Source organism: Mustela putorius, unplaced genomic scaffold (genome assembly GCF_011764305.1).
Source record: "Mustela putorius furo isolate JIRA1106 unplaced genomic scaffold, ASM1176430v1.1 tig00003846_pilon_pilon_pilon, whole genome shotgun sequence".
Lineage (NCBI taxonomy): Eukaryota > Metazoa > Chordata > Mammalia > Carnivora > Mustelidae > Mustela > Mustela putorius.
In genome coordinates, this window is record NW_025421999.1 from 11,611,084 (window position 1) to 11,627,934 (window position 16,851).

Here is a 16,851-nt window from a genome sequence, read left to right on the forward strand (position 1 = left end):
CTATCCCAGGGACACTGTCCTTTGTCCTACACTCTCAGCCCCTTCCTAGAGGCTCTTTCCTCTCAGAATGTAAACTTGCTTGATTTTCTCCTATGATATAAAGAGAAAAAAAAAAAATCTCTAGACCTTATGCCATCCTTTAGCCACAGCCCTATATGTTTTTTTCATCCACAATCTTGCTTCAATATTCTACTTATTTTAGTCTTTGTCTCTTTATAACTTTTATTACCTAATATCTTAAGTTGGGCAACTCCGTGTTAGCCTCTGATGAGAATTTGATAGGAGTGGCTTATTTGGGAGGTAATCCCAGCCAGGGGGAGGTGACTTAGAGAAGGAAGAGTCAAGATAGGGTGTGTCAATGGATAGGGTGCTACTGAGATTTGAATCTCACTGAGGACATTTGAGAAATTATGCAGAACATGTCGGAGAGTTTACCCTCTTTGGAGGTGGGAATCCTGGGGTACTTACCCATCAACTCTCATCTCAGATCACTGAGGTTGCTCCTGGTAACATTGACACTCTAGCCATTCTGGCCAGCTCCAAGACAAAGCTGAGCTCCTGCTGGCCACAAGGGCAGAAAGTGGCAGGTGTTTGTAGTAGGAGCCCATGAGCAGGTATGGGAATGGCGAATGCTGGAAAGATATGGGAGGAGCACAAACTGTGTCTACTACGCCCACTGTAATTAGCCTCCAGTTTTTACCACTTCATTTTATGGTGAGGAACCAACGATCTCGTAATAGTCAAACTTAATGAAATTTCTTTTGTTCTTGTCCTTGCCCTCACTATAGGCAACATTTGGGGCTTCAGTCATCATCCTCCTAGATATTTTCCTTTTCTTGGCTTTTAAGAAGCCACTCTTCCTTGCTTCTTCCACCTCTGTGTGAAGAAGGTGTCTCTTCACCACGTGCTGATGCTGCACAGGGCTCTGCTTAGGATTTCTCATGCGCATGCTATTCCTTAGGCATCTCTTCTAATTCTATGACTCCCACAACCACTTACGCGATGTTGACTTCTGAATCTGCATGTCCGACCTAGACTCTTCTCTTGAGGTCATGGCCGTGCATCAGATTGTATCCCATGCTTCTGCTGCCCAGAGGGTCTGATCCTCTTAGCCTGAGTCTCAGAAGTACTCAATTCCAGCACTTACAAAACAGAAGAATTATCTTCCCTTAAAGACACATGTTCTTCCTCTTATATTCCTTCTCAACTAATCAGTAACACAGTAGAGAACCCGGGAGTCATTCGAGTTCTTCCCTTTTGTCTTACTCTTCATATCCAAGTCATGACCAGTCACTGCTGATTTTGACCTCTTAATGCTCTCCAGTTCACTCACTCCTCCTCTTCACATCATCTCATTTCTTTCTCCTTACTCACGTTTTGCCTTTAACCTTACCTCATCACTCAGGAACCTTCACCCTGATTCTAGGATGGCATTTCAAAAACGTGAATCTGATCAGTTGCTTAGAGGAAAAGCTCAAATACCCTACTACCATATGAAGAGCTCCAATGAGTGGCCCCCGCTGGTCTCTCCAGACTTATGACTCACTGTTTCTCCTCCCCACCCACCCTCTCTGTACTCTGAGCATTAAAATTCCTGAATTATTCCACAGAACTGCAAATCTCCATGTGTTGATTTGTTTAACTAATACTTCTATATAGCACATAGCATACTATGTAACTGAAGAATTTTACAAATATTAAATTATTTAATCCTCATAACAACCCTATGATGTATGTACTATTATTATCTTCACTTTATAGATGAGGAAACTGAAGCCCACAGAGTTGAAGTAATTTGGCCAATGTCACACAGCTAGTAAATGCAGAGCCAGGATTCAAATCCAGGCAGTCTGGCTTCAAAGTCATTTTCATTGACCACACCCTATCACACTGAGCTGGACTGGTAAACCTTGTTTCTCTGAGCCTGGAACATCCTCACCCACTTCCAGGTCCTTGTCTATCAAATCTTTTTTGATCCTTCACTAGTTTGATAGACTCAATCTTTTTCCTCCGTTGAACCCCCTCTGTAATAAGTACAAAAATACTTACACTTATTTCTGTCTTTCTTTAGTATAAACTCCTTGATTGCCTCTCTTTGACTAGTTCTTGTAGTTTTCTCTGACTCTAAATATTGAATGTTCCAGGATTTTCGTTTTAATTTAGCCTTTGAGCTCTTTTTCTCTCTGTCTGCACTCGTTCTTTTGGGCACTTCATCTGCTTCAGGCTGCAAATGCCATCTGGACAGGACAACTGCCACATTCATATCTCCTGCTTACAATTCTGTCCCAAACTCCAGGGTCATATAGAAAACAGCCTCTTCCATGACTTCACCTGGTTGTCTAAAGGGTATCTCACCATTCACATGTTCAGACAAAATTCTGATCTTTCCTTCCTAACACCAACTTTATCTCAGAGTTCTCCATCCTAGACAATGATAATGCCCCACTTCCAATTGCTCAGAGAAAAACATGGTGGAGTGATCTTTTATTCCCCCCCTTTTCTCTCCCACCCCATAATCAACCAGTCAAGTCCTATCAGCTCTTTTTTCGAAATATATCCAGAATGCAGCCCTTCTCCACTTTTGCTGCTGTTAACCTGGTCTAAGCCACTGTCATTTCTTACCTAAATTAGTCTTCTAACTGCTTCTGTTCTTGCCTCTTTAGTTATTTTTCCCAGTGAAAGCCCAAGTGATACTATGGAATATAAGTCTGATCCTGTCACTCCTCCATGAAAATCCCTCTGATAGGTTCTCCTCTCCTTTTTTTTTTTTTTTTTAAGATTTTATTTATTTATTTGACAGAGAGAGATCACAAGTAAGCAGAAAGGCAGGCAGGGGTGGGGGTTGGGAGCAGACTCCCTGCTGAGCAGAGAGCCTGATGCGGGGCTCAAGATCATGACCAGAGCGGAAGGCAGAGGCTTAACCCACTGAGCCACCCAGGCACCCTCTCCTCTCTTTCTTAATGAAAGCCAAAGTCATTTCAGCAGCCTATAAGTCCTTCCCACATGAACTGTTCCCTGTCACCTCCTTGACCTTGTCTCCTATTACTCTACTCCGCTGCTGAAACCCTGACCTTTTTGGCATTATTCCAGTGTTGCAGGCATGTTCCCCCCCCGCCCTTGCATTTATACCGAGTATTCTTGTTGCTACATGCTGCTCTGCCTGGAGCATGTGTTTCCCATGCATCCTTGCCCCTTTACCCACTTCTGGTCTTTGTGCAAATGCTATTTTTTCAGCAAGGCCTTCCCTGATCACCCTGCTCAAAAGTGAAAGCCCCTAGCTCTAGCAGTCTCCATCTTGCTTTCAGGCCTTACTTTTCTCCATATCATGTCTAACAGTATACATTTTCCGTCTTCATTTTATTTTCTATCTCTTCCCACTAGGATGTAAATTTCATCTAAGCTTGCTGCCCCTGTCTTATCACCAGGCAGTACCTATGCTATAATCAGTCCTCCAAAAACACGGGCCGATATATGCATCAGCCTGTAGCCCAGAGCATAGAACATGCTACATCTTTGATAAATGTTATTGGACAGATCAGTACACTTGCAACTAGATATATTTTCTTTTTATCATAACTTAAGCTGTCCTAAAATCTCTATAAAGATAACTGCAATCCCTACTTCTATTTCAAAACTTTCTTCCAGACCTCAAAGTTGTGATGCCAACAGCCTCTTGTTTATCACACCCTCGGCACTGTAGTCCCTCCAGTTCAAAGAGTTGAACGCTAAGCTCATCCTCAGACACACACCCAAACTCAAATAGCTTTCCAATTTTTTTTATTAATGCTCAAGACCTTATCATCACTTGGTCACCAGTCATTTTCATACGCACTGACTTCTATGTCTCTGTATCCAAATAATTATCAAACCCCTGAGAGTCTACCTAAACAACATTTCTCCAGTTTTCCTTTCTCTTTCATTCTCACTGACAACACTCTCATCAGACTTCAACCATCTCTTTATTCTATCTAATCTGCCATTTTCTTCTCCATCTACCTCTTCATATACCAGCAAATATTTACTTAGTCTCTAATCCACCAAGTACTTCTAAGTATTATACAAAATGTTCCATAAAATGATGTTCTTGATCAGACAAAAAGTCACTTGGTAGGACAAAATGACACAGCATCGCTCATTTCAGTCCTTTAGCTGTATTAACATTAATTTGTTTGACTGGATACGCTAAGCCAAATCTTGAATCCATGCCAATCAAACCCATTTAAATCTTTGTGGTGCTGAAGGCAAGGATCTAATATAGTCCATTTGTCTCCTGTGTGCTAGTCCCTCATCCCAGGGAATAAATTCCATTGCATTTTGTAAACATTTCTCTCCTGTCGACAAACTGGATGGTTATGATGACCAGTTTGTACTTCTTTAGTACAGTGCCACATGGCTCAGCTTTTCCTGTGACCACTCATGTCATGAACCCAAAAGACACTTCCAGCCAAAGCAGCTCTCTGTTCCTCTCTGATCTTAGTAGGGGGTTGTATTCTATATTATTAATTTTATTTACATGTCTCTATTAATACTCCTTCTCCCCAGAACCTTATGTTTAATGAGAACAGGTTCTGTGTTCTAGTAATCTCTTGTACCTTCAATACTGTTTGAACATATTAGGTCTGTGAATGTTGAAAGTAATTGAATAGAGGGGCACATGGGTGGCTAAGTTATTAAGCGTCTGCCTTCAGCTCAGGTCATGATCCCAGGGTTCTAGGATCAAGCCTTGCCTCGGGCTCCCTGCTTGGCAGGAAGCCTGCTTTTCCCTCTCCCACTTCCCCTGCTCATGGCCCCTTGCTCACTGTCTCTCTCTGTCAAATAAATAAATAAATAAAATCTTAAAAAAGAACAAAGTAATCGTATGGAATTACTTACATGTTACACTCATTTCGAACATACCATATAGCTGCTTTGGCATTAGAAGGGCTGTCTATAATAGGCCCTACGCATCTACACAAGAACATTTTATTCAAGAATGAGTCAAGAGGCTGTTCTTCCTTTGATTCAGCTAATAAAGAGGGGAAATGCCCCTAATTCTCATGGATTAGTATTATAACACCAGCTCTCTCTGTTGTTCACTTTAGAGATGACATATGCCGTTTGAAGCTATTTTGAGCAGGCACAAAAATAAAAAACTCCTCTGAAAGCAATTATTAATTAAACTAGAATAAATCAAAGAAGTCATATTTAAAATTTTAGTTACTTGAAGCTGCCATTCTGGATACACAAGGAAGAAATATCAGATTATTAAACGGCAATTTCATACAGCATGTCTCCTTCCCTGCTGATTACTATGATCAACAAATATATACAATGCTTAGGAAAATCAATGACGTGTATGTTAGACAATGGAGTCTAACATAAACATGTAATTTCAGGCTCTTTGAAGATAGTTTTAGTTTACATAAGGATAATCCAGACAAGTGGTTCTCAAGCTTTGGAATGCATCAGAAATCCCCTGGAAGGCTTGATAAAACATGGATTGCTGAGTCCAAACCACAGCATTTTTAAAAATTAATTAATTTATTTTCAGAAAAACAGTATTCATTATTTTTTCACCACACCCAGTGCTCCATGCAATCCATGCCCTCTATTATACCCACTACCTGGTACCCCAACTCCCAACCCCCTGCCACTTCAAACCCCTCAGATTGTTTTTCAGAGTCCATAGTCTCTCATGATTCAGCATTTCTGACCTGGTAGACTTATGCTGGAGTTAAGAATTTACATTTGTCATATTCTGGGAACAGCTACTCTAGACCATGGTACTAAATGTGATCTACAAAACAGCAACATCAGCATCACATAGGAGATTTGAGAGAAAAAGAATCTCGGGCCCTCAGGCAGACCTACTGAGTCAAAATCTTTCTCAAATGATTTCTGAGAGATTCCTATGCACATGAAAGTTTGAGAGGCAGTAGCTTAGAGTAGGGATGGTGAACTTTTTCACCAAAGGGCTAGATAGTAAACAGTTAAGATTTACAGGCCCATAGAGCTTCTGTCACAACTGCTTATCTCTGCCATCTTCATATGAAAACAGCAACAGAGTGTAGCTGTGTGCTAATAAAGCTTTATTTATAAAAACAGGCAGTGGGCTGGATTTGGTCCTCTGCTCATGCTTCATCGACCTCTGACTTAGAATGTATTTACAAGTATTTGTTTAAAAGATTTTATTCATTTATTTGAGAAAGAGAGAGAGAGAGAGAGAAGGAGAATGTGAAAAAGAGAGAACAAGAGCCTGAGGAGGGGTGAGAGAGCGCAGAGAGAGAAGGAGAAGCAGACTCCTGGCTGAGCAGGGAGCCTTATGTGGGCTTGGTTCTAGGACCCCAGGATTATGACCTGAGCCAAAGACAGACACTTAACACACTGAGCCACCAAGATGTCCCTATGTGTATTTTTTTTTTTTTTTAATGTAGTCTCACCTCCAACAGTTTCTGTTTCAGTAGTTCTAGGATTAAACCAACTATTTGTATTTTGGGCAATAATGAGGACATTTTGATTCAGGCAGTCCACAAACACTTTGAGAAACACTTTCAGCCATCAGTTTTCTTTGCATGTTAGATATCTATGGTTTTCTTATAAGTAGATCATAGAAAAATAAAAGGCCTTGATCTATTATTCTTTTCAACAACACCTTCCATGTTCTTGCAAATGTTTCCCACAGTAGGGCTGGACTGGCACTAATTGTAAGGGTTTTCCCCCAATGGGTCAAAATGAGCTCTACGAGGAAAGTAGCATTCTGAAAGCTTTGCTACTGCGCATATTTTCCCGTAAGGAAAAAAGGACAAATTGCATGCACATTTAAGCAGGAAACTCATTACAGAAGAAAATTAGAGGCAGCGAGAAGTGCAGTTCCTTCTCCTTTATTGCTTCTCTAATTTTTCCAAACCAAAACTCCACTGCTCTAGCTAAAGTCTTCAGGGAATAGTTTTATGATTAAAACAAGCAAGCAAAAAAGTATCGTGCATTTACTTTCTCTCAATCCTCTATCTGGCAGAGAAAGAGAGGGAAAACAAACACAGCTGTAAAAGTGAACTTTGTTCTCATCCTCCAAATGGCTAGTTGTTTCTTTCTTAAAAGTAGATTTGAATTAACCTTTTTACCCCAATAATCCCATCCCTTCTCACCACCTCTCCTTTTCCCAAAAGACACTTGCTCTAAATTAAGTCTATGAACTTTCCTGTTGCCATTCTTCTTTGCTAAAAAGAGTTCTGGGAAGCCATACATGGGAAAAAATTTGTTAATGAACAGAGGTGAAAATGGTACATATTATGTTTTTCATATATTTTTTGAAGATGTATTTTTCTCAAAGTATGTGGAATGATGTCTAGATTTTTCTTAGCCTTTTTGTCAGCTGCCTTCAACTGTAGTTTTAAATTTAAGTTTCTTGGAGGTTCATTTTTTTTTTTTTACAATTCTTTCCTAATTACTAACAATGTCATTCCCAATTGACAATTTTTAAATGCAAATAAGATAAGAGAAATCATGCATAATGCTGCTACTCAAAGATAGTCTCTACTCAAATAAAAAAAAAATTTTTTTAAAGATTTTATTTATTTATTTGAGAGAGACAGTGAGAGAGAGCATGAGAGAGAAGGTCAGAGGGAGAAGCAGACTCCCCGTGGAGCTGGGAGCCTGATGCAGGACTCGATCCCAGGGCTCTGGGATCATGACCTGAGCCGAAGGCAGTCGTCCAACCAACTGAGCCACCCAGGCGTCCCCCCAAAAAAATTTTTTGGAGGTGAAATTTAGATAACATAAAATTAACCGTTTCAAAGTGAACAATTCAGTGGCATTTAGTACATCCCCAATGTTATGTAACAACTACCTTTATTTCATTTCAAAACATTTCCATCCCTCCAAAGTAAAACATCTCACCCATTAAGTAGTTTCTCCCCATCCCCCCCACCCCTTTGCCCCTGGATGGAGCAAAGCTGGAATCCCGAGTAGTGTCCACGCTCACCCACACCCGCCCAGGGAAGCTCCTTGCTCCAGGAGGTAAGAGAGACTAAGGACGCCTCTGCCTTTTCTGGATGACCACGGCCCTCAACTGAAGGGACTCTGTAGGATGAGGGCAGGCTCGGGTAGTTTTCAGGTTTTCCTGAGAAAATCTCCTTAAATCTGTTCAGACCAAACAACACTAGATTCCCAGCTTGTCCCAGGTGGGAAGAAGATCTGAAAGGATGGTTGATGCTGGCTGCTGGATACAACCCTGCACACATCCCACTGTGGGAGGAGAGAGAGTCTAGGACTCCAGTCAGAGCCCGGGACTCCAGTCAGAGCCCTCAGTCGGTGGTAGGAGGGTCTGCAGACCTAGAGCTGAGAGCACCTTCAGCTGGGGTCCTCCCACCTGGTGCAGGAGGCAGGGTCAGCGTGATGTCCAGTTAAGGAGTGAGGGGCACAAAACACGACAAGGGCTTGTCTCTTTGAATTATGAGTGGAAAAGAAGTGGACAACTTAGAATTGTCATAATTAGTCAGAAATGCACAAAATTAGACTCCTCTTACATTTAACTCTTGCTTCAGGTGTACCCTTGGGGGAAAAAGTGTTGTCGGGCTCAGTTTAGCTGCTTTCATAAAGTTTTTTTTTTTTAATTAAAAGGAATTCCAAATATATTATCAAATTTTCTCTTAGGAAAGTCAAATTACATTTCCATTCCATCTTTATTCGTTTGGGGGATAGAAAATTATATTTCTTTGATTTAATTTTCACTTCCTTGATTCTCAGAGATATTGCTACTTTTTCATGAGCTTATTGATCATTTATAATTTTTGTCAGGAGCATTTATTTGTAAACATGTCTCAATATGACTGATTTTCCAAATTGGATTTACAGATTGCCATAAACCAATATGAACTCAAGTGAGGCCATCATCATTATCATTATTATTATTGTTGTTGTTTTATCAGTGGATCACCTCCCATAATATCCTTACTTATGCACAATACAGTTTATTAATATCAAAGCCCCTTCATTTTAATTTTGTGGGTAATTGATAAATCAGAATATTTAAGAAGAGAGAATAGTTTGGTTTGTCTTTCAGTATATCTAAATATCTAAATATCCATATCTAAATAGTATGAGTTTAGCAACTAAAGACAAAAAAATAGGGGCACCTGGGTGGCTCAGTTAGTTAAGCATCTGCCTTTGCCTCATGTCATGACCCTGGGGTCCTGGGATTGAGTCCCACATTGGACTCCCTTGCTCCGCCAGGAGTTTGCTTCTCTCTCTCCCTCTGCCCCTCTCCGTGCTTGTACACACACTCTCTCTCTCAAAAAAATAAATGAAAAAATAAATGTCTTTGGTAGTAGGTACACCCACTGCTCCCACTTAAACTGGCACTGCATTTGAGCTTCATGGAATTTTAGAGTTGGAAAAGACCTAAGAGACCACTTAGTGTAGTTCTCTGTCATTTTAGAGAGAAGGAAGCTGTACCCCAGTCTGGTGACAGAGTCTAACAGAGGTCACAGCCAGGGGGAAGATCCAAGATTCTGCCTTCCTTACACCAGGCTAATCTTGTATAGCTGGCAAAAGTGGTGAGAACTTAGAGCCTCCTTGCTCCCTCTGCCCGTCTCAGAGGCTAAAAATGGCTGCCATGATCCAATAAATCATTAGAACAAGGGGAGGGGGAAATATGCACCCTTTTAGCTTTGCTAAGTCTGTTTTTCTTGCCATACATAGCCTTAAGCTAAGGCAATGCCAATATTTCAGGTATTTCAGGGCACACATTTCCTCCTGCCAAATCTTCTCACTTCTATCAATACAGCAATCAAAGAAAGCAAGAAAGAAATCTGATCGTAAGTGGGTTAAGAGCTTGAGCCCTAGATTCAGTTTCCAAGCATGACTTCTGGCTCAATCACTTGCTAGCTATACATTCAAGCCTCACAGTTTCACCTGTAAAGTGGAGATGATAATAGTTATTATATTCACAACTAATAGGATAGCGGTGGACATAAAAAGAAGTACTGCACATAAAATACTTTATATGGAGATTAGCATATGACATTGGTGAAGACAAATGGCTGTAAGTGCTCTTTAAGAGATTAATTAATTGCAGAATATGTGCGGTATGCAGCTCTTTCACTTAAGCTCATTGATAGAGGGGAAAAAACCCTCCATCTGCAGTACCTGGGATTGTTGACTACTTCAAATTTTGCAACACATTCTTGTTTTGTAGATGAAGCATTGTAAAAATGCAAGTAACTTGGATTTTTCTTTAAGTTTGTGACTTTCTTTAACAACCCTGGATGTGGAATAATAACTTCATTAGAAAGCTATTCAAGACATAGAGCATGGGAACAATAATACTTTAAGAATCTACAGTATGGGGATGACTGGGTGGCTTAGCCTTTGGATCGGGTCATGATCCCAGGGTTCTGGGATCAAGCCTCACATCTAGGCTCCCTGCTCAGTGGAGAGTCTGCTTCTCCCTCTCCCTCTGTCTGCCCTCTGCCTACTTGTGTTCTCTCTTTCTCTGTCAAAAAAAAAAAAGAATCTATGGTATGTGTTCAAAGACAGAAAAAAATTTCAACTCAATTAATTTATTAAAAAGTCGATAAAATTTCAGATCATATCAAAAGCCACAATTAACTAAAATAAATAGATCAATTTTGAAAAGAAATGAGTAAGTTTTTCAATTATTTGATCAGCAAATTAAAAAGAGTAGTAAATTATATCAACACACCAATAAAAGATAACTTTCTTGCTGATTTGATGGAGAATAACTAACACTGAGATTCATAATATGCTACTGTAAGACTGTTAGTGACAGCTAACTGGGTAATGAGTATTGTCAACGCATGAGTATTTGAAATTGGCCCTGCTTGAGTAAAATGGAAATGCCCAGAAACCTCGCCATATGTCATATAAAGAGGTAACCAGAGAGTAGGCGGCCCAAAATAGTAGGAAAGCATTATCACAAAGTTGCATCCAACACTTAATTAATTTGAAAACTTTTATTATTTTTGTAGGTTTTGTGATGTTTGGGGTATATGTGAACTTTTTAGAGTGTGTCATTTGTTGTGATTTTTTTCAAAGGAAATCAGTATTTATTTTGTAACTAATTCTGTACTTGTTATTTTTATTGTTTTTCATAAAGAAGTCCCAGATTATTTAAGGTTCAAGCCCACAGAATCTGGGTCTGCCCCTGAGTAGAGCAGTATGAAGAATCAAGACAAGGAAATCAAAGGGATTCCGTTCTGAGGGGAGTCTTAGATGCCAGCTGACTCCTCTTCACAGTGACTGACCCAGCTTCTGTGGCCCACTGGATCAGTGGAGAACTGTGAACCTTTCACGGGTTCCCTGCTTTTCTTGCATTTTTGCTATAATTAGTAATGTTGTTAGAGCGATGACTGTCCCCCAGAACCCTGCATTGAGTGTGTAACATGGGTAGAATAGGGGTACTTGGCCAAAGGTAAAAGGTAGGCACGATCATCAGTGCCATGAAAGAATGTTTAGTGGAATGTGAGAGAATATTGCCTTTTGAATATATAGAAGAGCTTGGGCAGGGCAGATAAAGCATTATTAAATAGGCAGCAGTGTATCTAAGATTAACGAGTGGTATTTACCCCAATGATACAGACATAGTGAAAAGAAGGGGCACCTGCACCCCCACATTCATAAAAGCATTGTCCACAAGAGCCAAACAGTGGAATGAACCAAGATGCCCTTCAGTAGATGAATGGATAAAGAAGATGTGGTTCATATATACAATAGAATGTTACTTAGGGATCAAAAGGATGAAATCTTACCATTTACATTAACATGGATGGAACTGGAGGGGATTATGTTGAATGAATAAGTCAGGCAGAGAAAGACAATTATATGGTTTCACTCATATGGAATAGCATGGAGGACCACAGGGGAAGGGAGGGAAAACTGAATGGGAAGAAATCAGACAGGGAGACAAACCATGAGAGACTCTGGACTCCGGAAACCAAACTGAGGGTTGCAGAGGAAAGGGGCCTGGGGAGATGGGGTAACCAGGTGACGGGCATTAAGGAGGGCATGTATTATGGTGAGCACTGAGTATTATACGCAACTAATGAATCATTGACCACTACATCAAAAACTGGTGATGTACATTGGACATAATAATAAAAAATAATAAAAAATAATAAATAGTAAATATTATAATAATTAATTATTACAATAAAATAAAAATTAAATTTAAGATAATAAAAATTAAATTAATTAATTAACCAATAGTGACTACTGAATTTCTTAAGTAGGTTGGCTGTCTACTTAGAAGGAAGAGATAGTAGACAACAAACGGAGTTTGCTTAGCGGGATCCATCTTTTATTTCAACTGTGTGTTGTTTGGGGTGGCTTGCAGCAAAGGGGGACACTGATGAAGATTACGGGGCAAGGGGCGGAGTCAAGTACTTCTGAGCCAATGCCATCCAAGGGAGCTTGCCCTGGGTCCTTGACTACAAAATACTAGCTAAGGTTGTATTCAGTGCTGAAATGTTTAGCTTGATTTGTTTTGTGAATCCTTTGAAAGTGGTCACCGAAAACTTAAAAATTTAAAGCATGAATAAACATAAAAGGTTGAGAACCACAAAAATATAAGGAAACCCTTTTGTGTTCAAATGTAGGCTCTAACATTGACGCAATTAACTCCGGAGATCCCTTCCGTCCATGCCAAGTTCTCTGTTCTGTAGTGAATGTTGGACTTCTCAAGATCATTCAGCACAGATTCATTTATACACACCTAGTAGAGCCAGGCATAGGGTCTGCAATTGTGCATACAAAGAAAAACAGACAGTTAACTGAGCTTTCTATCTGAGTTCATTAAGTAGGACCCAAATAACTACATTATGAGGCAATATATGGTAAGTGCTTTGGGAAAGACAAAGTTAACAGGAATTTAAGTATGTTGACTCTGTTCTGGAAAGAACTGGAAGGAAAAGAGCTGTTTTTTATGGAAGTAGAATCGCTGCCTAAGAGAAAATGAATAGAAGAGCGAAATTATTCCCCCATGAAAATGAAGGTGAATTGCTTATTTCTTCCTTGGAAGTGCTTTTGTTAAAACATGTCCTTCGTTTATCTTCAGGGGGTTGACATTTTTTAATTAATTTATACTCACATCCTAGTGTTTTAATACATTTTTTCTTATGGTAGAAAAAATATGATTTATAAGTGGCTTGGGGCCATGGTGGGAAGAAAAACTGAGAAGCGTGGAAAAGATGTTATGGCAGCTGAAAACTTGCTTGTCTCACTTCATGGTTTTGCTGAAAATCAGCAAAAATTGCTTCCTTTTACCTCTGTTCCATTAAGACATTTTTTTCCTGTTTCATTAAAAAGTATATTTAAGTAAGCAACCCGACACTTTTATTTATTTAGACAAAATCCTCAAAAGTTATTTTTGAAAACTGATTAAGGTTTAATTTAAGCGCCTACTTTGAAGAGAGGAGCGTTTTTGCTAGGAGTTTTAAGGAGAGCTTAGAAATCTCCTTGATATTTGTAAATCTCATGGAGATTATCACAGTAGGAGACAAACCATATCTTGGTTTGCATATAATTTTCTGCACAGCTAATAACCTGCAACACTTAAGAACTAATCATCTCAGCATGGCTGTACCTGCTGTTCTAAGCTTGGAGGAAGATAATTGCAGCTAAAAGTATCAGAGGAAAGAAGGAAAGCAAATATAATATTACTCCTTTTGTAGAGAAGAGGGAGAGTTGTAGGAAAGAATAACAGGACCGTGATTTCTGAATTATTTATCTTGTGTCACAAACGTCACAGGGCTTTTAGTGAAGTGTTTGGTCACTACTTAGCATTGAGTGTTGATGCACCATCTAAAGGTTCTCCTGATAAAATTTAAAGTCATTGACTGTCCTTCCAAGGATGGAAGATAAGAGAACTGTTATCTAAACCAGGGCATTCCATCGACCTAGGAAGCACAGCTAAGCAAAGAACCCGCAGAAGGAAAAAGCCAAGCATTTCCAGAGAAGTGGGGGCTAGGTTCCATATGGCTTGCTGTGGCGCGTAGCAGATGGCCGGGGCAGCGTGCGGGAAGAGCTGACAGGGTCCAGCAGGCAGCTAGAGAGAGTGCCCGCTGAAGCCTGTCATGTGAAAAGGGTTTCAATCAGTTAGGGCAAGGAAAAGTGATGATTTTTATGTTTATGATTCTTTGCTTTATGCATTCTGAAGAGTGAAATAAAATGTCAGGAGGACAGATGTGAGGATAAGGTAGAATAATGTCTTGATAGGTCTGCTGGTTGCCAGAAGCCTAAGAAAGGAACTCTGGTTGCTACATTAGAATTCTAACAGCTCCCGAATAATAGCCTACTGTAGTGCTTTGTATGCCAGGCTTTTAAAATGTCACAACCTTCTTAGGTAGGTTCTAATTTTGTTCCCAATTGAAAATGAAGAAAGAGGGCTTGAAGCGAGAGGCTTGATCATTTGTCCTCAGTGAGACTTGGAGCCATTCCTGACTCCAGAGTTCACTGGTAGCCATTAATTTTGGCTACTTTTTTTTTTTTTTTTTAGAAGATGTGTGCTTGCTGGAAAGTAGGTCTTCTCTATCGTACCTATAGCAGGAAGAACAAAAGTCATTCATTCACATCTGCAACACATCTGCCAGGCACCGTGAAGACTGTTGTGGATATTTGAGGTGTGAGGACCCGGAAGGATTTCTAATCCAGTGATTCACAATAAAAACCTTTTCCTCCATCCAGAGTGTTTACTTAGTGTCAGCCATATTGCCCCGGTCGACCGTATGTGACAGCTTGCTTTGGCATTCTGCTGGCCTCGTATCTCCTGGCCTTACCTCCCTCCCTTTGCTGACACGTGCCTTCTGCAACCATCAAACTAAACTTGACTCTGCTCTCCCCACAGATGCCCAGTTCTTGCCTTCTTCTCCTTCTGTGATGATTCTCTCTCTCTCTTTTTTTTTTTCTACCCGGGATTCACCACCTCTCACTCTACCTCCCTCCCCAAATGCTTCATGTCCAGTTTAAATGCAGACTCTCTCCACAGACTGTTGGTAGACTCTGCCCAAATGCCACAACCAGAAATTCTGTCCCCTCCCTGGGGGCTCTCGGGATGCCTTAACACCTCTCAGGACATCGGGTACATTTTATCAGCAGTGTGATTATTTTGTCCTAACTGTACCAACCCTTCTTGACTGGGAAGTTTCTAAGGGAAAGTTTTTAGTCCATTCATCTTTGCGTACCCCAGGATCTAGCAATGTATTGAAGCAATGCCTGAATAAAGAATGTTCCTTGAACACAATTCCTCTGTATATGAAAGGCAACCCTATGATTCAAAAGGAAATTATGCCAGATTTTTTGAAAGAAATGTCATTTACCTCAGATCAGTCTCAGAGAGGGACAACTATTTTCTAGAATGTTATGATAGTCCCCAAATGATAGGTGCTACAATTGGAATGTTCAGTCTTCTTAATAAAATGAATCTATTTTTTCCAGAATTGCTGTGGTTTTCTGTTATCCAAGCCTTGTACTTAGAGCTGTTGTTTTTCCAATCTCTCAGCCTCCATTAGTCTCTCCAACTTTGGGCCCTCATCACCTCTGTCCTGCATTTTTGCAATAGCTTCACAAATGGGCTCTGACTTCTCTGTCTCTCTCATTCTCTCCCTCAACTACTAATTACCTCCCTCCAGACTCCAAAGCCATCTTTCTAAAATATGTCACTGAAGAGGGAATAGACCACAGTGATTAAGAGGTTCCGCAGTCGACGGTACTCAGGTTTGTACCTCCCTTTGGCCATTTACCAGCTGTGTGGCTTTGGACAAATTACTTAACTTCTTTTAAGTCTTATTTTCCTCCACCATATTATTCAAGAAAACAACTCTACTGTCTCATAGCATTGTTGTGAAAACTTATTTAAAATGTCCAAGTAACATGCCTGGCATAATATTTCCTAAATATTATCATTTAATGCCACTCCTTTGCTTTAGAAGAAAAAGGAGAAGAAGAAGAGGAGGATGAAGAAGAGGAAAAGAAACTTTAAATGACTCCTAATGGGTTATAATATAAAACATTAACTACTTTGCTTGCAACTTAAAAATAGATATAAATTAAATATATCTATTTATATATATAAAGACAGATATAAATTAAATGCATATATATATATAAACATACAAGAAACCCTTCATTATCTAGCCTCATTCTATCTTTACCACATGATTTCCTGTTCTTTCCCTCCATATAAGCCTCCTCATTAGCCACAAAGAATATTTCGATTTTTCCATATCATTCCCTTTCATACCCATGAAGAAGTTGGTCTGACTGGAATCCACCTGATGCCCAACAGTTGAACTCCTACATCACTCAAGACGGAAGTAGAAGCTCCTTTGTAAAGTCTTCCTATTACCCCAGACAGAAAAATTCCTCCATTTTTCTTCCAAAGCCATACAATTCTTACTTCTGTTGAAGTTAAGTTTTGTCCTACATTGTCAATGCTTTTAAGAATGTGTCTTATTAATGCCTGGTTATGTAATACCTAGTAGAAGTGTCTGGCATGGAGTAAATGTCCATAAATATTTGTAAAATGCATTAATAAATGTGTAAGTGAGTAAATCCAGAAATCAAAGAAATCATTCTTTGCAAAAGAAAGGTATAAAATTAGCTAACACATAATGGGCTGGAGGGTTTCACTTATAAAATGAAATGACAAAATACACACATAAATGCACACGCACAAACAAGCAATAAAAATTAAAGCAAGGAACTTAATATCAGCGAATGGTTTTAGAAAACAGTACGTCTTCTGTGTTTGATCAGCCCAATCTTCTAAAGCCTTTCTTCACATCTTCAGTAGAGTTCTGGGCAGTTGAAGTTCATAATGGTTGCCTGCAGCCATCAGAAGCCAAAACCCATTGATTA

At 39.7% G+C, this 16,851-nt stretch overlaps 1 long non-coding RNA gene across 1 annotated transcript in view; it reads left to right on the forward strand.

Annotated features, from left to right (window-relative positions):
- LOC123387186 overlaps nucleotides 1–15,946 on the forward strand; it is a 20,431-nt gene extending 4,485 nt beyond the window's left edge. The window contains exon 3 of the long non-coding RNA XR_006601504.1: nucleotides 14,492–15,946. This is a non-coding gene — a long non-coding RNA (uncharacterized LOC123387186). The remainder of the gene's footprint in view (nucleotides 1–14,491) is intronic.
- The last annotated feature ends 905 nt before the right edge of the window (nucleotides 15,947–16,851 follow it).